Source organism: Pongo abelii, chromosome 15, assembly GCF_028885655.2.
Source record: "Pongo abelii isolate AG06213 chromosome 15, NHGRI_mPonAbe1-v2.0_pri, whole genome shotgun sequence".
NCBI classification, from domain to species: domain Eukaryota; kingdom Metazoa; phylum Chordata; class Mammalia; order Primates; family Hominidae; genus Pongo; species Pongo abelii.
Window position 1 is genome coordinate 29,907,918 of NC_072000.2, and position 23,221 is coordinate 29,931,138.

At 39.3% G+C, this 23,221-nt stretch overlaps 1 long non-coding RNA gene across 1 annotated transcript in view; it reads right to left on the reverse strand.

Moving 5' to 3' along the window:
• Window positions 1-211: 211 nt before the first annotated feature.
• The window catches only part of LOC129049964 (uncharacterized), a 29,694-nt gene continuing 6,684 nt past the window's right edge, over window positions 212-23,221 (reverse strand). The window contains exons 4-6 of the long non-coding RNA XR_008513437.2: window positions 21,847-21,933; window positions 3,914-4,047; window positions 212-340 (exon numbers count right to left, since the gene is read on the reverse strand). This is a non-coding gene — a long non-coding RNA (uncharacterized LOC129049964). The remainder of the gene's footprint in view (window positions 341-3,913; window positions 4,048-21,846; window positions 21,934-23,221) is intronic.

The window sequence follows — 23,221 nt, forward strand, 5'->3', positions numbered from 1 at the left end:
GATGCATCTGCAAGCCAAGAATGTCAAGATGGCCAGCATGACCAGAGCTTCGGATAAAGCAAGGCTCTGCCAACACCTGAATTTAGACCTTCTCACCTCCAGAACTGTAAGACAATTTTTGTTGTTGTAACTCACATAGTTTGTGGTAATTTTTTTTGACAGCCTTGGAAAACAAATACACAAACGCATACATTAGAAATTTATACAGGGCTGCCACATTGCATAGTTCCAAGGGATGCCATTTACATTATATTCTTTGTGCTCCAGAATTGTGCCATTCACCTTGAAAATGATGTGAAAGGTGCCGCTTGGAATTGTGCAGAGCAGCAGTCTTCTTTACCTAAGAGAAAAGAGGCAGTACAAATTACTGGGTAAAGGACTAATTTTTCAATGAATCATGCTGGAACTAAGGGCTAATCATGTGAAAAAAAGATAAAGTTACAACCTCATTTCGTCATACAAGAAAATTAATTCTAGATGGATTAATGGCCTATATAAGGAAAGAAAAACTGAGAATTACTTTTTAAGCAAAACCAACATGCACACACACACACACACAAACCCAAAACAAGGTTTTGGTAAGATTGACTATTTTCAAATGTAAAATTTCTGTATAACAAAGGACACCATAAACAAATTAAATGTACAAGGAACAGAAGAGGACACATTTCCATTATGTATTCTTTATGAAAAATTGATATCCAAAATATTTAACTCCTACAAATCACAAGAAAAATAAAAATAGTACAAAAGAAAAGGAACCCACAAAGTATATGAACAGGTATATGAGGAAAGCCATCATATTTATGAAAATATTTTAACTCTGTTTGTACTCAAAGAAACACAGATTTAAATACGTGAGATTCTATTTTATACCCTGAAGATTAGGAGTAATTAAGAAGTCTGATAGGCTGGGCACGGTGGCTCACGCCCGTAATCCCAGCACTTTGGGAGGCCAAGGCGGGCAGATCACAAGGTCAGGAGATCGAGACCATCCTGGAGAACATGGTGAAACCCCCGTCTCTACTAAAAATAGAAAAAATTAGTCGGAAGTGGTGGTGTGCACCTGTAGTCCCAGCTACTCGGGAGGCTGAGGCAGAAGGATGGCGTGAACCCGGGAGGCAGAGCTTGCAGTGAGCCGAGATACACCACTGCACTCCAGCCTGGGCAACAGAGCGAGACTCTGACAAAAAAAAAAAAAAAGAAGTCTAATAGTAGTAATGGTTTGCAAGAATATGGGCACATGAGAATTCTCATGCATTGCTAGTAGAGGTGTATAAACTTCTACCCCTTTGTAAGGCTATTTGGCAATATCTGGTAAAGTTAAAGATATCCATTCCCTATCATCCAGCAAATCCACTTTCAATTATCAACCTTAGAGGAACTTGGACATGGGCACAAGGAATCATGCAAAATGTGTTGACCATGTACCATTTTTAATAGGAAAATTCTGTGCATAATCTAAGTGTCTATTAGTAGGAGAATGTATAAATAAATTGCTTTATAATTATATAATCAAATATTTATGTATCCTATACATAATCATTGTACATCTATAAATAAACTAGAACTACATTTACATTAAAAAATCTTTAAATAATAGCATGTATTTTTAAGATGTGAAAAATACCTGCTATGTAACATCACCATGTAAAATTTTAAATCTCCCAGAATAATAATAAATATTGCAAAAATATATGTTGTTTTTGAATAAATACATATGTTGTGATGATATAAATAGGGACTATAAGAATACAGTGGCTGGGCGCAGTGGCTCACACCTGTAATCCCAGCACTTTGGGAGACCAAGGCGGGCAGATCACGAAGTCAGGAGATCGAGACCATCCTGGCCAACATGGTGAAACCCCGTCTCTACTAAAAATACAAAAAAATTAGCTGGGTGTGGTGGCGCATGCCTGTAATCCCAGCTACTCGGGAGGCGGAGGCAGGAGAATCACTTGAACCAAGAAGTCGGAGGTTGCAGTGAGCCGAGATCGCGCACCATTGCACTCCAGCCTGGGCAACGAGAGGGAAATTCTGTCTTAAAAAAATAATGCAGTGTATACTAAATTCAGGATAATATTCACTTGTTGGAAGATGAGAGAGGAATGAAATGGGGGCACCTTTAATCAAATATATAATGTTTTGATTATGTTTTTAAAATCTAAAGGAAACATGACAAAATGTTAACATTTATGAACTCTGGTTTTGGGCAGTACATGGATATCTTATATATTATTTCCTAATATTTTAGTAGGCTTGAAATATGTGCTAAACAAAATAGAGACAAAGAAAGAAGAAAAAAGGGCCAAAGAGAGAGGAGAAAAGAGTTGGAGATGGGAGAGGCGAAGAGGAAGAAAATGAGCATGGTCTTGGAGACAAACCATCTGCATGCTAATTGTGGCAGGCAGTGTGGTTTAGCAGAAGAAGCTTGGCAGTGTGCTCAGGTAAATTTATTTAATTCTAGCTTCTTTCAACTTGGACAAGTTAACTATTTTAGGACTCTATATACCCATCAATAAAATGGATAGATTAAAATTTAACTGAAAGTGTTCTGTGAAGAATAAGCAGAAGGAAATATGTAAAATGCCCAGTGTTGTGCCTGCTGGGTATTTACTGAGTCTGCCATGAATAGTAAAGCCCTCTCTCTCTTCCTTAAAGCAGTGAGAAACAATAGATAGTCTGCAGAAAATGTACTACCTTAACTCGCTGGATGGAATTGAATTCTTCCTTCTCATATAGCTTTTTTTCTTCATCTCGGTAAAAGTAATTTTGAAAGGAGATTAAATGCCTTTGGCATAGAGAAAGATCCAGACTATGGAGAAAATTGTAGGGCTTCAGTTTCCATCAAAGTATCCATTAAAAAGGTAGGTGAGGAAGTTCCCATGGCTCTGCATTTAAGCCCAAGTTACTTATTTAGGGGATCATGGTTCAGGCCTTCACCCTTAGTTGTTAAGGACCTTACATTGAAGTACTGAATGGAATACGCAGTAGGGTCAATTGCAGACTCAATGACTAGAATTAAAGCACAAAGCTCCCTAATGAGATCTGTGCTTATTCCTTGTGGTTCAAGGAACACTGTGGTTAATAGTTTACAGCCTGCAGGGTCAATCCCCTTGCAGAAGCAGAGTTAACTTAGGCATTCCCTGGGCTGTATAAACAACCCTGTATGTAGCTGGAAGCTTGACCCTCCTTTCATCATTCCAGAAAATTCTTGGAATGCTGCCATGGTCTGATATTTATGGTTCTATAAGCATTTGACTTTGAAAAGTCTCTTATTCTAGAAAATGGCCACTGGTCAGTTGCTAATACACAAGTGGTAGAAGAAAAAGTCACCCTTTAAGGAAGAGAACGAAGAGAAAAGCTCATGAGAATAACAGTGTCATGTCCACCAATAGGGTAAATGTATACGCGTGTTTAATACATACGTATGAAAACCCTATATGTGTATTTCTACACAAAAATGCTAAAATGGTAAAAGAAAGGCTTTTAAAAATTTAAAATTACCAAAAAAAAAAACCCCATTTACCTTTTATCTCTAGAAAAAGAGAAAAACTGTGGCGTATGGTATTTATTAAAGTAGTGGAATAAAAAAGCCAAAACTTGTATAGGCTTCTGTCCCAGTATTAACTCACTTTCTTGAGCTCTATGGGCAGAAAGCAAACTTGAGGAGTTCTTTCATCTATTTATTTCTTCTCTGAACTAAAATGGCTTCTTGGAGCAACCAAACAATTGTTTATCCTATTTGTTAAATGGGGAAAATATTTAATAAACATTTTTAGACATAGTGTCTCCATGTCTAAAAACAGAATTTCTCCTTTTTTAAATCCATTACGACCCTTTCTAAGGATTTTTAAACTAAACATAGAGAATCACGTATCTAATAACTGAATGAGGTGTAGTGGTTACATACATTTTCTAAGTGTCCTGTCTCCAAGGTAACCTGATTTTTCCTGACAGGCCGGAGGGGCTAGAGAGAAGTGAGATGAGGGAGACAAGATGAAGTCGCGTCCAAAGATGAGGTGGCCACTGGCTGATGGATCGATTCTGACAAGAATAAAACAATTCATAGAAATCAATGTCACTGACCCGCAGATGCTTCTCAGAATTGATGCCAAACACAAGGGAAGAGTTGCAAACACTGCACTGTTTCAGTAACACTAGTACCTGATAGCCAGATTAGAAACTACCTATTAAAACTGAATCGTATCATTAAGTCACCCAGAGACCTTCAGAATGTTAGCCCGATCTACAAAATCCAGGCAGGTGATAGAGAAATCAAAGGCATCTTGCTGGAATTTATTGTATCTTGCTATGAGTTTCTGATGTTATTCAAGGAAGAGATGGAATCTCATTTCTAGAAGCGCTTGAAAATATCCAACTTGCCTGCGCAGGAATGCTCTCACCTGGGAAGTGGCCTGGGCTCAAACAGAGCTGACTGATTATTGCAGGCCCATTCAAGGTGGAACCACCCCAAACCTGGGCCAGCCTTGTGCATTATGTGTTGTAGAGGTTAAAAAATACCAGGCAGAGGCATCTGAATATCCAGAGCTCACAACAGAATGAAACTCAGTTCTTCGCCCGATGGGACCCAGCAACTAACGAACTTATACTTGTTGGTCCTTTTCTGCTTCTGTCTCCTTCACAAGGTAACACCTCATTCCTACTTTTATTACCACCAGCAGCAGGAAAACACACAGCTCCCAAACTGTAGGAGCTGTAGCATCTTGAAGACATCTGGCCTGCAGAGACAGAATGCTCAATAACACCCGTTCGTAGTTATACTGAGAAGTCACTACATGTTGAGCACTAGGCTACATGTTGACATTTAAGAACTGTAACATCCTAATGAGTGAGTGTTAATATTCTTATTCCTATTTTAAGGTTAAGGAAACTGAGGTTAAAGAAGCTAACTTATTCAAAGATATGCAATGAGTACATGGCAGAGCTGGGAATCCAATCTTGGGAGTCTTATCTTGAAGTTCATGCTCTTAATACCATATCCTGCTCTTAACACCATATCCCACTGCCTGAGATTAACTAAGACTTTGCCACTTGCTAGATGCAGAAACTTGGGCCAGTCATAGTCTCTCCGAATGTCAGTTTTCCATAAAATAGGATAACTATCCATTCTTTTCTCCAAAACAATTTTACTAAGTCTCTTTGAGGCACTAGTCTAATTACTGGGATACATAATTCAACAAAAGAGGGAGGGGGAAAGGTAGAAAGATTTTGTGAAGTTAGAAAAGGAAACACACAAAATAATTTTTTAGAGTGTAAAAAACAAACTATGAAGAAAATAACTAAGGGGATAGTGTAACACGTTTGTGCATGACGCGTATCAATTTAAATGAGGTGGTCAGAGACGCTCTGTCATGAAGGTGACATTTGACTCACTGAGACCTTAAATATACAAACGTCCCCTGCATGTGAAGCCCATTTCTAGCGTGGAGACACCACATGCAAAAGCCCAAGGAAAAAGAAGAAGCAAATGTGGCAGAGTCTTCAAGCAGGGAAGTGAGGAGAATGAGGTTTGAGGGCTCTGGAGGCTAATCTGGGGAGTTTGGACTCAAGTCTATCCTATTCTATTGATTCAAAGAATATCAGTCGGGTGCAGTGGCTCAGGCCTGTAATCCAAGCACTTTGGAATGCCGAGACAGGAGGATCACTTGAGCTCAGGAGTTTAAGGCCAGCCTGGGCAAAATAGGGAGCCTCCATCTCCACAAAAAAATTAAAAAAAAAAAAGCCGGGAATGGTGGTGCATACCTGTGGCCTCAGCTACTTGGGAAGCTGAGGTGGGAGGATTACTTGATCTAGGGAGGTTGAGGCTGCAGTGAGCTGTAATCATGCCAGTGCACTGAAGCGTAGGCCCTTTCTCTCTCTCTCTCTCTCTCTACATATATATATATTTATATATATGTATGTATATATAGCCTAAATTTATTGATTTGTAAGTGCAAACAAGGAAGACTAGATTCCTGTAAATAATAATGAAAAGTCTCCAATGTAGAAATCTAGCAATGTAGACATTGAGTGATGATGAGGTGTGAAAATGCTTTCGGAAAGCTAAAATTTTAGAACAGTCGTTTAGATAGGAGTGGAGGAGGTATGTGTTGTTGTTTGTTCTTGTCCCTCTCTCTTTCATTGGAGGACATATGCAAACTGAGGTGGTTAATGGTGAGTGTGCATCTTATTCCGAGGAGGAGCCTGGAAGATGTTGTAGAGCTCTAATGTCAGCTCTTAAAACCTTTGTTAATTTATTTAACAAACTTTAATTAAGTGTGTTGCAGTCACGGACACCAATTGCCCTGGTATTTTTTGCTAATGGTACCCCAGCTTTTTTTGTGACACCAAATGCTGAGCCCCAAACAGCGTGCTCAGTTCCACAATTTCTCAGACTCCTTTCCAAGTAAGGAAGATCATATGCCCGGGTTCTGGACAACAAGGTTCCTGGTACAGTTTGGATATGTGGCCACCCAAATTTCATGTTGAATTGTAACCTCCAGTATTGGAGGTGGAGCCTGGTGGGAGGCAACCAGATTATAGGGTTGGTTTCTCATGAGTGGTCTAGCACCATCCTCTTGGTGCTGCCCTCACCAGAGTGAGTGAGTTCTCGTGAGATTTGACTGTTTAAAACTGTGTGGCGCCCTCTCCTCTCTTGCACCTGCTGCCATGTGATGTGTGTGCTCCCCATTTGCCTTCCACCATGATTGGAAGCTTCCTGAGCCTCCCCAGAAAAAGATGCCTCTATGCTTCCTGTACAGCCTGGAGAACGGTGAGCCAATTAAACTTATTTTCTTATAAATTATCTAGTCTCATATAATTCTCTATAGCAATGAAAGGATGGCCTAACACAGTGTCAATGGAAAAAAATCTCTGAAAAAAACATAGGCTTTCTGATATAAAAATGACTTGCAGACCTTTAACTACAGGGGATGCAACTGACAGAGGCCCACAGCTGCTGTGTTCGGAAATCCATTTAGGACTTTCCTAGGAGTGTATGCTTCCTTAGGTTGCTCCCAGCCAATGAACGTGGCAGGAACACTGAGGCACACCCATTCCTGAGAGATGAGGGATTTCTCTGACAGGTGGCTCAGCTGAGGGCTCCATGACAGTCTTGTCAAACTGGATTATAGTCTAAGATACATCCACTCGGTATAGTTTAATGTTTGTTCCCTCTAAAACTCACCTTAAAGTTTAAGCCCCAGTGTGCTGATGTCGGTAAGTGGGGCCTAGTAAGACGTGTCTAGGTCATTAGGGTTCTGCCCTCATACATGGTTTAATGCCTTAACCAAAGGGCTTTCAGGAGTGAGCTCTCTCTTGGCTCTTCCCCCGCTCTGCCATGTGAGGAACAATGTGTCTTCCATGCAGAAAATGCAGAGTTCACCAGTCCTTCACCAGACACCAAACTGGTTGAATGCCTTGATGTTGGACTTCCCACTTCCAGAACTGTGAGCCAAGGCATTCCTGTTTATTATAAATTACAGTCTCGAGTATTCCATCATAGCCCCACAAAACTAAGCACCACTCAGCCTTCCTCCCTTCTCTTTCGCTCAGAGTCAGATTTGCACTGTGGTCTGACAAGGCTTCCAGCCTCTCATAGTCACTTAGTATTTTCCCTTACAGACATTTCATACTATAATTCTTACATGTTGGATACTATCTTGGCCTCCACTTGTCAGAGAACCTGAACTAACACAAGAAGCATATGATTTATATAATGTTATTTTAAAACTCTCAAGGTATATTAAGTGAAAAAATCAAGGTTTAGAAGAGTATGTAAAATGTGCTACCTGTTCTGTTAAAATGAAAGAAAAATAAAAATATGAATGTATGTTTGTTTTTATATGCAAATGTAATTTGGGTTTATACGTAGAGGGGTGAATTCCAACAGAAACTAGAAGACAGGTAGAAGACAGGGAGATATATTTTAACTCTATACCTTTGTTAACATTTTGAATTTTAATGAAATGATATTACATATATAATTTTTTTTAATAAAAGATTCAATGTTGTAAAAAACAGAGACTTTCTGGGTTCTGGTTGCTTTGGAACTTGTGACACATATTCTCAATAAGGCAATTTAAGAGTTAGAAAAGACTTTCTGTAAGTCATAATAAGACATCAATTATTCAACTTGGTTACATGCTAGAGCCCTAGAGCAGTGACACTCCTTATGAAGCTGTGAAAACTATTTAACACCCTTCTAACAGGATTCTACCGCCACTCACGGCACACACAGCCACATCCACAGAGACTCCATTCAGAATTCAAAACTAACATCTGAATTGATTCGTGCCTAAATTTAAATTTAAATATATGGCTCTACATCCCGATTCTAATCTACAAATTCTAAAGATGACAGGTTTATATAGCACCACGATGACCTATTGTAACTTCCACTCTAGAAGGTGGTTGTTTAATAAGGCAAAATGCTGTTTCCCATGCTGGGCACATCATTTGGAACCATAAGATGAGATTTCATCTACCCTAAACCAGCTTGCAAGATTATGATACTTATAAGAATGGAAACCAAATTATTAATAACACTTTATTAATAGGTTCAATAAAAGCTTTATTAAAGCTTGAAAAATAGAATATATTTCAGAGGTAGACAGTTTGGAGAAAAAAAGACATTTATGATTTTCTGTGCCATTTCACACTAGGATTGACAAAAAAATTATTTGACCACGATTTGGGGAAAACATAATTTGCAGTATTGTCAAGCATAAATGTTTCAAAATTTCAAAATTTTCAGAAATCCATCCATCATATTTGGGAGAACACTGAGATAGTTTTAAGAGCAATGGTGTGGGAAATTGAGATCACACAATTCCCCTGTATTTCAAGCTTCCAAAAGTTATCTGTCATGTCTGTAAACACAAATTCTTATATTACAGAGTATATGTGTTCTGTAACGAAAATGTTATCCTCCAGAGCCCATTTCCCTATTAACTCTCATGAGAACTTGAGAGATATCTCAGGGATAGCATTGGGAGTAAGGACTATTCTTCATTGAGCTCCCACCACGTTCTAGATCTGTGTTAGGGAATTTACATGTATCATCTCTAAATTTCATGACAACCCTATGAACTAGGTATTATTTTTCCTTTTTTACAATTGAAGTTCTGAGATCCATTAACCCAGATGAGGCAGAGCAAGGGCTCAGACTCAAGGTGGTCTGCCTGTGAAGCCGATGCCCTTTGCCCTCTGTGAATTGTCTCACAGCACAGACAAGGGGAAAGAATCTTTCGCTGTAGCCTTCGCAGAGCATATGACCTGCTAATCTCGATTTGTTACGTGTGTTTTATTTTCTAGGTACAGAATTCACTCATCTGTCCTGAAGTTGTCCAAATAATTGTATTTCCATCCGCTCCAAATATGGATATGTGGCAGGTCTAGGAAGCCACACAGGAGAGCATTGCTCTTTCCATGACATTGAGGTCATATTTTCCAGCCAGACTGGGACCAGTGAAGGTGAGTCTCGCTTGTTGAGGGGAGACCCCACCTTGTAGGGAAGACAGCTGAGCCTGTGTTACTGTTCAATGCTGGCCCTGTGGTACTTTAAGGGTAGGAAGTTACCCTGCAGTGAGTTTTTCTCTGTCGATACCAGGAGACATGCCATAGCAAAGCTGTTCAGCACAGGTGGGCATCACCGTGGTCCAGCTGTGGTTAATGTCCACCAGGTCTTCCAAAGAAAACTCAGTTCATATGAAAGTAATAGGAGCTCCAGAGAATTAAAAACCTAGGAATAAAATATCTTAGAATTCTCTGGTCAAGTCAGGACACTGGGTACCACTTTATATTATTTATTTTAATGTTTTATTAAACTATACAACACATTTCTATGTAGCAATAAAAAACACAATACCATAATACAGATTTGTTCAATATGAAAAGTAAAAAACATTATTAACAATTTTTTGTATACCCTTCTATCTTGAAATGTGTAATCATATACAAAGACATATCCTCTTTTGTCCCATGTGTGATTATACTATTCTCATTATTCTGCATCTTGCTTTTCATGAACTGTATCTTCGAGATTTTGCACTACGTATACATAAAGATTGCACCAGGCAAGGTTGCCAGTTGTAAGCAACAGAAATCTAGCTGACTGAGGCATAATGGCATTTATGTAAAGTACCTGGGGAGCTTTCTGAATGAGATGGCGTGAGAACAACAGCTGGAGACCTCACAATGGGAACTACTCCCAAACTTCATTCTTGAGCTGCTCTGCTAAAGGCACCACCTCTGGGTGTGGCCACTGCTGCTACTTCCTCAATTGACATGACAGTCACTGACCCAGGATGCTGCTGCCAGAAACATTGCCCCTGCTACCCCTGAAGGAAGAACAAGCTGCCACCTCTGTCACCACCCTGATGGGAATGGATTTTGTGCAGCCCTTGATACTTCACATCACAAGCTTCCGATTTAAAGTTTGTGGCAGTTCATTCTGAGTGGAAAAGTCTAAGACCTATGCCCATGTCACAGTAAAGGGAAGCTTTAAAAGTGAGTTTCCAGAATTTTCTCCCTCTATAGTAAATGTGGGCCTGACAACTAAGGCCGGAATCTTCAAATATAGTCATAGGTTCAATGTTGGGCTTCCAAATAAAAAAGGACAACCATCAAGTAAAGAGATACCTTTTTTTTAATTGGTGCATGTCATGTAGCTTTAACATGAAGTTAATCAATCCCTAATTATGACTCTAAATAGCACTTCAATAGGCATCCTTGTAGATAATTTTGCAATTATCTCCACAAAATAAATTCATGGAAGTTACATTCCATGACCATCAAAGAGCATGTGCATTCTAAGTTTGATAATTATTAATAATTATTACTCATATGACTTCTAAAATATTGTTCCAGGCTGGGCATGGTGGCTCACACCTGTAATCCCAGTACTTTGAGAGACCAAGGTGGGCAGATCACCTGAGGTCAGGGGTTTGAGGCCAGCCTGGCCAACATGGCGAAACCCCATCTCTACTAAAAATACAAAAATTAGCTGGTGTGGTGGCATGCACCTGTAATCCCAGCTACTCAGGAGGCTGAGGCAGGATAATTGCTTGAAACTGGGAGGCAGAGGTTGCAGTGAGCCTAGATCATGCCACTGCACTCTAGCATAGTTGACAGAGTGAGACTCCATCTCAAAAAGAATAAATAAAATATAAAATATTGTCCCAACACACACTCCCATGCAACAGTGTGGAAGGGAACCTCACTCAGCATAACCTGGTCAATAGTGAATTAAATGGGTTAATTTTTGCCAATCTGATAGATAGAAAGTCTGTCTGATAGACAGAAAGAAACCTGTTGCTCCAAATTCAATTTCTTGAATTATAGAGTAGGATTGAGTATCTATTTTTCATATCTCCATTATTTTCTATGAACCACTTTGCTATACTTTAAAATGAGACTCCATTGCCTATTCCTAAACAGCTGACTTATTATGGTGCAGGACAGGAAAGCCTGAAATCTGGGGCCTAGCCCAGGAGGGTTCTCGGATTTACCCAGGAAAAAATTCAAGGGCAAGCCGGTGGTGCTAGGCAGCAAGTTTTTATTCAACAGTACTGCTCCTTGCAGAGCAGGGCTAACTCATAGGCAGTGCGCCCAGAGTCAGCAACATATGGGTTCTTGGCAATCGCATTTATACTCTAGTAAACCTACTTTCAATTACATGCAAATTAAGGAACAGGTCAATGCAAATTGAGGGATTGGTTATTTAGCACTATCTTGGAAAGGGATGGTAACTTCTAGGTCATTTTTATGGAAAGGGGTGGTAACTTCTGGGTCATTGCCATGGAAATGGGTGGTAACTTCTGGGTAGTCGCTGTGGCATTTGTAAACTGTCACAGCACTGGTGGGAGTGTCTCATGCTAATGAGCAATGAGGGCAGGTAGAGATAAACTTCATCACCATCTGCTGGTTCCTGCTGGTTTCTTCGCTTTATCCTATCTGGATCAGATCCTGTTTTGGTCAGCAGAGTAGTGACCAGAAAATAAGTCCTGCTGATCTCCTACCTCAGTTAGACTTAATTTCTGTCCTGAAACTGCATTCCATCATTGGGAAGTTACTAAGTTGCTACCTTCAAGTCCCACAAAAGGACACAGACCTTTACTGGTGAAGGTCTTTCCCCCAGATAATTATTTTAAGTCAGTATCTCCGAGGACATATTGATTTAACATCACGGACTATTTGTATATGTTAAAGGCCAGGTTAGTGGAGAATAGTTGGGGAAAGAAGGAACATGATCCTTCTTTTGCTGAGTCCAATATGTAATACTACAATGACAGTAGTCCTGCCCAAAAGGAAGGGCCTCTTTCATAAAATCCCTTCATCAACCATCATAATTTTATTTCCTTCCAACCTTCTCTTGAAGTGGGGAGATTTAGAGACCCAAGTCCCAGCCCGATAGCAATATCTATAATTTAGCATTTTTCATCATGTGCTTTGGCATCAACAAAACATTTAACGTTGGGCAAATGGAAAGAGATGATTTGGCTTGCTTAAAGTGGAATAGTGTTTGCAACACACGTAAAAACATCCAGACTGGATGAGCACAGATCATAGATGGGTGTGCTTCAAGTGTGCCCCGCCCCCCTCTGGCCAGCAACATGAACATCACCTGACAACTAGAGCCCACTCTAGACCTATGGAATTCAAACCAACTCAATAGTCCCATAGACAGATTTTTGGTTTTGTTTTTTGGATAAACATAGAAATTGACCCTTCTGGTCTTAAAGCCTGAAACTTACATTTGTTTATCTAAGCTCCTTCCTCAAGAAAGGTCTCTGAAGCTTCACCAAAAAAAGGATCAAAGAACTGAATTTCACCAGATCATGGCATCCAGACAATAAGATGTCAGACCCCTGATTCATTATGATTGTTTCCTTGTTCCTCCCTAGTTCCTGTTTTCTTACACGTTGCTACATTCCTTCCCTCCTATATAAACCCCAGTTTTAGTTGGTTAGGGAGATGAATTTGAGACAGAGCTCCCATCGCTTCTGCTGCAGCACCCAATTAAAGCCTTCTTTCTTGGCAATACTGGTCATCTCAGTCATTGGCTTTCTGTGTAGTGAGCAGCCAGACCTAGAGGACCTAGACTTATCCTCTGGTGTTTCTGCAACAGAATCAGAAACTTAGGGTGGGGTATGGGTCCTGGCAATCTACTTCAGGGAGCCTTTCAGATAATTCTAACGCAGGTTACAGTTTGAGAACTGGGCAGTGTAAAGAAAGCTGTGACTGTTCAGCTTTTATCCTTTATCTGGCAGTCCCTGTCAACATTTCTTCTCTCAAGAGAAGACATTAGAGGAGAATTTGCTGCCACACAAAACAGTCACAGGTAATCCTAGATTCCTTAGATAACCTGCCCTATTCAGGAGTCGTGGAAAACTGCTAAAGCAAATATCAAGAGCAAATTTTACTTTCAGCCAATCTTTTTAAATTTTTGCTGTGATTTTAACTCTGTCATATCTAATGTAAGAAAGGAGCATTGTGGGCTTCTGTGCTTACACATAACAGACACAACTGTGTCCATCCGTGAAATCACCACCTACAGAGCATAGCTGGCCAAGGAAAGTGAAGGATCTGCCTTCATTAAGTTTGCTCACTGTGTTGCCACTATATTTCTGGACTCCCCCTTATCACAGCGTGACATCCATTTGCACACCACATTTTTCCAGTGACTGAAAAGTGATCACTGCAGCTTGGCATCCTGCACTGCAATACAATCATTTATTTCTCACAGCACTTTATCCTGGACATTCCCATTGAGCATAAAGCCTTTGAAGTCTATGGTGCATATAATTCATCTGACAGTGGATTGGATTGGAGTCCATCTAAATAAAGCCCAAGCCTGAGGAGGCATCAAAATTTCTCTTCCATAATTGGCAAGTGCTATTATGCTACTGCGCTATTAAAAAAAAAAAAAGGCATTTACTTGGCCACATATTTTATTGACTTTTGCTATAATAAATTTTTCTTTACTTTTGAAGATTTTTTTTTATGTCTCAAAATTTCCATCTGCCCTAACAAGCTCTCAAACTTCGCCTCAGTTTGTATTTAGCAATATGCCCACTGAGAAAACAAGGAAATGTTTGTAAGAATTTCCTCAGGCTTTTTGACCTATGAGGATTGCTTTGGTTTCCCCTGAGCTTTTCTATCTAATTTGTGTAAATCCTTTTTAAATTGGGGTTCATTTACTTAATGTTAGATGTTTGCAATGACTTCCTAAAGCTAATTTCAGAAGGCGGGTGGTTCCAGGAGAGACTGGCTTCTCCAAATGGACCTATGAGAAAGAGAGGGGACAGGAGGGAAATTTGGAAACACAGAGACCAAAGACTTGAATTTATTACAGCTCTAATGTGGCAAGTACTGAAATAGTTACAATAACAACCCTTAGCTTTCAACTTCTTCCCCTTTATAGACCCTAAGATAAGATTTGAAACATTCTGTCTGTGTCACTATTTTTAACTCCGTGTTACAATATAAGTAAATCTGGCTTAAGAAACACCTGGGGTAATTCAATAATAAAGCAGGACACAGAAGATGCTAACAGTTGGCACTAGGGCATAAAAACACAGAGAATATGAAATGTAATAGCGATTGCAAAATGTAATACAATTGCATGAAAATGCAATTAAATCAGGTTGGATAAATAGCTTCCAGGATATAATAGCAAGAAGAGAGAGTTCATTTCAATGAAGTGAAAATGACAAAAAACTGAATAAATAATTTAAAGCTGGAAATGAAAAAAGTTCCGCGTGGAGTTTAGAAGACAGTTGAGCTCATCTGACCTTGTGCAAGTCAGTTAACCTCCTGGGGCCTCGCTTTGCTTATTAGGAGAAGGAGGAAACAGGAGGGAGCATTAGACTACTAATCTCAAAAGTCTGTTGAAGTTCTCGCCCTCTCCCCTCTGTTCCTCTCATTCCCCTCCCAGCCACCTACCCTAGGCTTCGAAGTGAGTGGTAACATAGGGCATCAATACATTAGTGGCTGTAGAACAGAAAATGCATACACACCAACTGTAAATTTGGGTTTCATGCAAAGCGATGATTTTTATATGCTCAGATTATTTGTCATTCTTTATAAAAACAAAAGATAAGAATAAATGCCTGCAGTGGTTGAATTTCCCTGTTGTCATCTTTTTCTGGCTATGGTTTTCCCTTATCTGGGGTTACAAAAAGGCGTACTGATAAAACAGCCCATGTGGATAATGCCATGCTGAGGTTCCAGGCTCAATCATTCTCTCCACTTTTCTTCCCATCTGGTGTTTTCTTTCACCTGATCCTCCAAGGTAGAGAAGTTAGCTGGGTGCTAATCAGTAGGCAGGGAAAAGAGAAGCATGTGTTATTGCAAACTGGATGGATCATGGATCATGGATCATGGGTCAATCAAGCAAGGACTCTAGTGAGAGCTGTTAGAGTTAAGTCATTTAACCATGAAGACATACAGAAGGAAAGCAATGCCTTCATGCGACATGTAGACACCAGTCAATCACAGAGACCAAAGGGGAATGTTTTGTTTATCATACTTATTTATAAACTCCTGGGATCTTGAGAAAAACCAAAGAGGTATTTCTAATTTCCATGTTTGGCTTTGGATTTCTTGGCCTGTAGTATAATATAAATAGTAAACTCTGTGTTCTTCATTGTCAGCTGAGGATGCATATCCCACCCTTCTCCACTCCAAGTCATTTATCAGGAAACATGAATGTTAAAAGGGATCATTGGGCCAGGTGTGGTGGCTCATGCCTATAATTCCAGCACTTCGGGAGGCCGGGGCGGGCAGATCACTTGAGCTCAGGAGTTCGAGACTGGCCTGGCCAACATGGCAAAACGCTGTCTCTACTAAAAATACAAAAATTAGCCAAGTGTGGTGGCACATGTCTGTAATCCCACCTACTCAGGTGGCTGAGGCATGAGAACCTTTGAATCCAAGAAGTAGAGGTGGCTGTGAGCTATCACACCACTGCACCCCAGAGTGACTTTGTCTCAAAAAAAAACAAAAAAAAAGGATCTTTGTAAATGAAAAGTTATTGACCATGATCAATAGTTTAATGATCAAATTTATGATTGGAAATGAATCTGTTAGTTATATGATGATTATAATGGTGGACTGTTTAACAGCATTAACAATTTCTCCTTAGTAGGAGAAAAATAGAGGATGCACTGGTAATTTAAGTCACTATAACACTACAGCAAAGAGATTAGATGTTGGACTCTGTAGTCAGACTACCTGGGATCCACCACTTCCCAGATATATGACCTTAGGCAAGGTATCTCTCTGGGTATTTGTGTCCTCAAATGTAAACACTGAGATAGAAATGTCAATAGCAACAGCTATCTCATAGGTTTACCCTGGATTAAATGAGCTACTATAGTTCAAGTATGGGAAACAGTCCTGGAACACAGTAAGTACTGTATGTGAGCAATTATTGTGAGAAAGAGGCTTTAGGAGGAACCACTAACAGCAATAACAATGGTCTTTATCTTAATTTCAAGGCACAGATAGCCTTGAATTATGTGCAAAAGTCAGAATTGCAGAGTGTCTATATCTAGTATTCTGTTTTCCTACACAAATACTCCCCACCCCAGTTAGATTATTTGAAAAGGAATTTGAAAAGGATCCCTATGAGTGTATGCTATGTGCTGTAGTTGGTGTTTTGTTTGTGGGAGCAAGATAGGGAAGTTATCACATACTTCCAGCAGAGGAAACTTGGGCTTGTTTAATTATTTCAGGATAACATTTTTTTAAAAGTCAGATTATCAAAAACAATGAGTTAATCTTACAGGAATACATGGCAAAATGTAGCTCAGGAAGCAGTCTAGCTTTAGAAAACCAGAGTGAATAAAGAGTAGAATTCTGATTCAGAATGGAACAGCAGTCTGTAAGTCTTTTTTTCTCATAACTCAGCTCCTCTGACTCCAATATCTCTCTCTTTCTACTTTTTCCAACTACCATTTAGTAACCTTAAGTATTTCTTGTACTCAAACTCTTCCAAAAGGATCTAACTGGTTCAGTTAGGTTTTGTTTTTATTTGTTGCTTTGTTTTTGTAGGAATTGATGGATCCACTGAGCAAAATACCCCAAGCCAATGTCTTCATAAATTCTCATCTAGTCCATTCATAGTCTTCAACTGAAGAAGCAACCCTGGTCTAATCAGTTGTGTTCAGTGTGTTAAGTGTCTTGCAGAATGAAGCATGGTAAGCCATACCCAATAAATGGTTTCTTGGTTGCATTGTTTAGAAACAATGAATTTAAACCAGTTGTCCCATCAAATAACCATTTGGACTCACAGCAATTCAGTTAACCTTTGGGGGCTTTAATTTCCTCACGTATGATGTCAGGAGAGTGGCCTGAATAACATGTAATATTCTTTATAACTCTAAAATGTTATGATCCATTTGCTCCCTTAAATTCCCTTTTACTAAATGGTTAATGGTTTTGAAAATAAACATTCTTTAGCTTGTGTACTTTTAACATTTTTTCTATCTTCAAAGATTTATATTTCCTTTATATTTAGCATATGTAAAAGCAAATATTGTAGTATGAGTTTGCTCAGTTTACCCAATAAACCAAAAACCAGGGTCAATCTCAAATCTTACCAGGTGAATATCCAATTGGGTTGCTACTGTCATTGTCCCAATCTTATTATTTCCTTTTCTGTTATTATCAGAAGGAAAGGGTGGACATTCCAGAAATGGAATCCCCTCTATTTTTCCATTAAGTATTTCCCTAAGAATCTCTTTCATGTCAAGTATTCTCAGGGTTCCATGAAAACAAAAGTATTTCCTCTGCTCAAATAGAAGGATTTGACTGAAGTTGACAGGAAAGAGTGCAAGGATCAATCAGAAATTTTTACCATAATAACACTATGAAGGAGTTGTGACATTTCAACTGTATAACTGCCAGTGTGACTTTGGGTCATTGAAAATACATTAGTGAGAACAGGCTAGGTCATGCTAAGTTAACAAGCAACACTATGATCAACAACAAAGGTTGACTTCTTTCTCAAGCTACATACCTATCACAGATCAACAACGAGGCTTTGCATATCATTATCATTTAGTCACCCAGGCTAACAGAGTAGTTCCCACTGCAAACATCACTGTGTAGTATGCCAAAGAACACAGCAAGACTTGGAGGTCTTGGGCAATCAATTAAATATTCAGACCTAAGTTGACACATATCATTTTCCTTTACGATGCATCGTCCAGAACTAGTCCCATGGCCCCTACATCCACAAGGGAGCCAGGAGGTGAAATAAACTCTGTATTTAGGAAGTCCAGAGCTGGAAATAATCAGAGAGCAGTACTGATGAGTACTCTAGAATATTACCTTAAATTTAATATTTAGATAATACTTTCCTGGAGGTATCTAAAATTTAGGGTCACTGGAAGTCCTATCCTTATGCCTAGGAGACTTTCTTTGTATTAAATAAACCAGTGCTGAAGAGACCAAGGTCTTGGGCTCTATCCCTTTAAAAATCACTTGTGTTTATCTTCATACTATCACGGCCGTGGCTAGAAGCCCTCTTTAACTCTAAACAATCCAGACAACCTGAATAAGACAGACTGAAGCCAGATGGTGATAGATTGGCTTCAATGAGTATCACGAATAGAAACATGGCACCAACACTTGATCCTCAACTGCAAAAGTATTATCCAGTTTGCATTCTTCATACAATGCACAGCACATTTGAATCACCCCACTTTTGGAATAAATCCATGCAAAACTGCATTAGGAATAAAAGGTGTTACCTCAGTAGGCATCATTACTTTGATATTCCACACATATTATAAGCAAACATTTATATTTTGAAAATGGAAAAGAAATAAGATATGCAACCACCTTTTCTGAGCTATCATCAATTATAAGAAAATACTGAGATTCCCAGCACTTTGGGAGGCCGAGGCAGGTGGATCACGAGGTCAGGAGATCGAGACCATCCTGGCTAACATGGTGAAACCCCGTCTCTACTAAAAATACAAAAAATTAGCCGGGAGCGGTGGCGGGTGCCTGTAGTCCCAGCTACTGGGGAGGCTGAGGCGGGAGAATGGAGTGAACTCAGGAAGCGGAGCTTGCAGTGAGCTGAGATCGCGCCACTGCACTCCAGCCTGGGCGACAGAGCGAGAGACTCTGACTCAAAAAAAAAAAAAAAAAAAGAAAGTACTGAAATATTGTTTACCTTCTGTGTTTAACTGACAACTCATAAGCACCCAAGTATTTGCTGTTTCATTCAGGGTTGAAAGTGTAGAAAGTGAAGGACACTCATTTTACTGGGATGAGCAGGTATATGCAACTCTACCTCTTAAGGCTGAGGAAGCTGAGGGGCCAAAGAAAGAGGCTGACAAATCCAGTTTTCTGAGAAAGAAAATATTTAATAGGGACTAATGAACTGAAGCAATGTCTCAAGTGGCTGCAGAGGGTGGATCCCTGCACCCACTCTCCAGAAATATTCCTTGTATAGCAAGCTTTTAGGGTAAAGACATGTGTAGCTGGTTATGTCTCAAACTGTTTTGCTGAAACATGATCACTAGGGATGATAAAGATAAACATCTTTATGAGGGGTTATCTGTGTCAAGGGTATTGTTTCTTTATGAGGGGTTATCTGTGCTATAGGCATTATTTAAAGACCTTGCTGCAGAAAACCTATCCAGGAGTCAAACATTAGTCATCATCGTGATTTTGTTTCAAGATGGCATTACTCTTGCCAGGCAACATGCTGTTTTCCTATGCCCAAGGAAGATATTCAATTAACATGATCAACAGAGACATTCATAGCAGGTATTTCAAATTTTTTAAATCTATATTATGATCTCAATTATCTGGATTAATTTTCCTAATTAATTGCAACTATAGATTAATTGCTCATCTTTTTTTTTTTTCATTTTGTATGGCCTTAATGAAATGTGAGTCTAGTTAAACTGCAAATTTCTTTTCTTTGTAAGGAAATGATCCAGGCTAGAAGGGAAACACATTTGTAGCTGACTTCAATGCCCTATCTTTAGAATTTCCTATACTTTATCTGGAAAGCCCTCCTTTCCTTGAATTCTAGTGGGACACTTGGCATTCCAACTGGCTGCAGGGAGAGGTGGTTTCTGATAGGGAGTATTGAGCTCTTTACACTCTCTTGTCATCTTCAACTCCAACTTCAACTTCAACTCTTGTCAACTCCAACATGCAGCTGGAGACAGAAACTAAAGTTCTCTTCCAAGGTTGAAAGCAACCTTGCTCTTTGCTCCAAAAAGGGATACTACTTCTATTTTCCAATGATGTTCTCTATACAAACATCCTTGAAAGTATAGTTCAGAAAAAGGCAGTGTGTACCTCTGCTCACAAGTCATGCAGACATGTGAGAGATTTATGGATAATTATCTCTCAATACTATTTCTTAGAAGAATTTAGATCTAAATATCCTTGGAGAAAGACGACATCAACTTATCTGCATCAAGTTACTGTTGTCCAATTTTAAAAGGACATTTACATTTTATTCTTTTTCTAAATCCTCTCTGTCTTAGGAAAATCTAGATTATGCTGCAATAACGAACAACCTCTAAAATCTCAGAAGTTTAATGAAAAACATTTTAGTTTTACTCACACCATTCTATACAAGACTCTTTTATACTGTCGCTCAAATAGATAGAATTTTACTTTCTTACAGATGCACACCATGTACAGCACTGTCTCCTCAATGGCCCTGGCATCAGAAGACAGAAAGACTCATACATGGACTTTTCACCACCTTATCCTGAAAATGACATTGGTCATATTTTATTAGCCAGTGCTGGTTACATGGTCAGATCTAATGTAAAAGTGCTGGGAATGTAGGAAAGCTAATGGAATACTGAGTAAGCATTCCTCTCTCAGCCACACTTTATTTGGACTTCCAACCATTCTTCCGTTTTGTGTTTTTAGGAACAATGCTAATCCACTTCTTGACTTAGATGACTAGATCTGTTTTGTCTAGATTCAAAGGAATCTTTCTGATGATATATTCACTCAGTCCTCTAGAACGTGAAATCAGAAACCTATAGCCCTGCCTTTATAACGTTAAGTGGGCCTTGTCATTCTTTGCACAGGCAAAACATACTTTCCACCAAGGTGAAAGAAAGGTTGCCCACTCAATATCTAAGTTTCTTATTGGTTTAATTGATTGTGGCTGTTATTGAGCTTCAGAAATAGATTACAAAAGAAAAATACCAGGACTTTGGGAGTCCTTAGAGTGATGGAGGGAGAGGACACAGGTAAGCCAAAAACTGTAAAACAACAGTGTGTGGTATTTGCTGTGATTTAGGCATGCACAGGGTATTTGGAAAGCTCAGAGGAAGAGGCATTTAATCTAGATCAGGGGCTTCCGAGAAAACTTTCTGATTTTTTAGGGAATACCTGAATTAACATTTAAAGGACACATAATAGTTAAACTTATTTTTTTAAGTGAAAGTGGCTGGAAAGTCATTCTAGAAATAGATAACAATTTACCCAAGGACAGAAACATGAAAAATCATGGCTCTGTTTTTAAAACAATGTGAACTATTAAAGGATTTTAAGTACAATTAGATTTTTGTATTATAAAGATCATTCTGACAGCAAATTAAGGGATTGGAAGGAAGTGAGACTGAGTCTGTAGCAGTGTCAGGAGGCTTTCACAATATTCCAGACAATAGTGCAAGTATAGATAGAAAGGAGGAAATTGATGTATATGATGGTAAGTAGATAGAATATCAGAATGTGATAATTAAGTGGACGTTGGGAATGAGAAGGAGAGAAGGCTCTAGTGTAACTCCAAAACTTCAGAGTTATATGGAAAAATATAAACTTTAGGATGAAAATAAAGTTTACCCTTTGATTGGCAGCTGTGGAACATAATGGCATACATTCTGATCTGAAGCTCAGCAGAAGCCATGGATACAGACAGAGGAAATTATCCTGGGAAAGGGAGATGAAAGGAGAGAGGGGAGAGGTCAGCAACAAGACAACATCCTGAGAAGAGCCACAACATAGGTGTGCCTCTGTTAATAGGATATGCAAGCTTTGTGTCCACCTATAAGTTGAACAACGTGAGCTTCAAAGAAAAAACAAAATCACCAGAACAATTTCAAAATGCTTTGCCTCACCAACTTTCACCTTCTAAGCACATTCAACATGAATTCAGTGATGAAGAAAATCACAGATTTAAAGTGGCAAATTGAAAGCATGTGTTAGTCACCAGCAAACACTAAATATGTTTTATACTTCCAAATCTCTTGTCTTCACTGGTGCACTGCTGGAATAATCATGATAAACCTCACAAAACTCCCAGGAGGTAGGAAATGAACGTGGCAGTACTCAGTGGCATCCTTGTAAATAAGAACAGATGCTCATCCATCCACAAAACTGTTTTGTGCCAGACTGCCTTAGGTCATGGGGTGGTTGAACAAAGGAAATCCCAGTCTTCTACCTGTCCCAGCTCAATGAGATTGGCATTAGATGTAACTGCTGGTGAACCAACTGGAGTCAGGAAATCTTTCACATAGAGCAACACTTTGGGATATTAGAATGTTGCCAAGGAGCTCAAAGCACATCTGAGTCATTGATTCACTAACTCCCAGGCAGTCCTTGTGGAATAGGAAATGGCTTTGCATACAATTTTAGAAGAGCTGAAACCTTAAAGTCAGCAAATTAGTGGCCAAGCCCGAATCCCAGTAAAGTCCTTTTTTTACTAAACCCAAACACTTGGCACTATCACCTAAGCACATAAGGAGGTCTTGGAGGATGCATCTCTTGGAAACTCCCTCAGTGAGCTCAGTTATATCTCCAGTTTGCTTGGTACAGAGCCATTTTGACTCACCACCTAAAAGCTGTAGGGAGGAGAGGTGGCCCAGCCTCCACTCTACTCCTCTTTCTTGTCATCCTCTCAAGAACTGCTGCTATTCCTTTCAGCCTGGTTCCAAGCCAGAGACCCTGCTGTTTTTATTGGAGGCAGAAAATGAGTAAGGAAGAGTGATAATTCCCTTCAACAAGTAACCTGGGACATTCACTTGTTGCTTTGGCATGGTACCTCATGACATTTTGAGCTGCTACTTCATTAAAATGGGAATTTTGATTACACTGCCCTGCCTCCTAGGCATATTATGTGCTTCTTTAAAGACTAATCTAAAGGCATTTGGGCTCAATGGCTTCATATAGTTTACAAGTTTTGATAGAAGAGAACATTCTTAAAAATATGTCTTTCAAA